Below are 1,236 nucleotides of genomic sequence, written 5' to 3' on the forward strand. Positions count from 1 at the left end.
TACAAATTCCTTTGGCATTTTAATACAAAGGACCAAATAGAAATCATTGCAATTGTAAAAGGCTAGTAGGAAAAAAATAAATATAAAATAAAACAAAAGGCTAGTAGGCACATAGTATGCCAATCAAAATTTCTGCTCAACATTGAGTTTTGATTTTGTTGGGAAGTGGCAGCTATTATTAAAATAGAAAAGTTCTAGGGGACAACTTGATCTGGGTGGTAAGATTAAATTCAACAAATTTATCATAAATTTTTAACATAAATATCTATGTTAAAAAGGAGTCTACGGCCATGCCACCCTGAACAAGCCCGATCCCGTCTGATCTCGGAAGCTAAGCAGTGTCAGGCCTGGTGAGTACTTGGATGGGAGACCACCTAGGAAGACCAGGTGCTGTAGGCCTAAAAAATAAAAAATAAGGAATTGTAAGCTGACTAGGTCCTTGCAATCTGTGAGGTCAACCAAGAGTTGCCTCACCTAAAAAAAAAAGACGTTGCTAGCCAGCAGTGAGGTAGCAGAGAGACTTGAAAAGGTTGACTCTGGTCTAGATTCTTGACCGACAGGTCCCCCTCTTCTGAGAACTGAGCTAGGAGCTGAGACTTAAAGGCCTCCCATGTCCCTTCCAGATCTACGTCTGTCTCACTCCAGAGTAGAACTGGAAGCTTGGCCCTGGGCCAGATACAGCCCCTTCATGTTTTGTTTGGACTGTATGGAGTTTTGGGGCTTTTTTTTTTTTTTTTTTTAATTGAATGAGAATGCTTCCCCGTGGGGCTCTCCAGTTTGCCACAGTCCCTGACATTCCCTCACTCCAGCCTGCTTCACACCTTGCTCTCACCTGCCTGGCCCCGGAAGGACTTGGGTTTACACTCTTTGCTCTATGCGGCTAAGGAATTTCTGACATTGCATTTGATCTGACCACTTAAACGCTACAGGGAGTGGTCTCAACTTACCGTGGTCTCAATTTACTCTGGTCTCTGTGCTGCCAAGTAAATTTCATGCCTTTAAATCTTTTTTTGTTTCCCTTTGATAACCCTGGAGAGTTATATCTATTTTACAGGACAATAATAACTCAAAATGCTAAAAAGTCTTGGTCAAAGTCACAGAGTTAATAAGTCAGAGAGGTACAATTATATTTGCCAAGGAACTTTTAACTTGAAAAATATAGAAAAGCACAAAACAGAAAACAAGTTTCACATAAACGTGCAAATGATCGTTAGAAATTTTTATGATGTAGGGCCT

The 1,236-nt window shown here is 40.5% G+C and overlaps 1 non-coding gene across 1 annotated transcript; it reads left to right on the forward strand.

Moving 5' to 3' along the window:
- Positions 1-280: 280 nt before the first annotated feature.
- On the forward strand, positions 281-399 carry LOC112473894. The gene has a single exon (XR_003044190.1). It is a non-coding gene; the product is annotated as a 5S ribosomal RNA (ribosomal RNA).
- Positions 400-1,236: the final 837 nt, after the last annotated feature.

The sequence above is a fragment of the Pteropus alecto genome, unplaced genomic scaffold (genome assembly GCF_000325575.1).
Source record: "Pteropus alecto unplaced genomic scaffold, ASM32557v1 scaffold8, whole genome shotgun sequence".
NCBI lineage: Eukaryota > Metazoa > Chordata > Mammalia > Chiroptera > Pteropodidae > Pteropus > Pteropus alecto.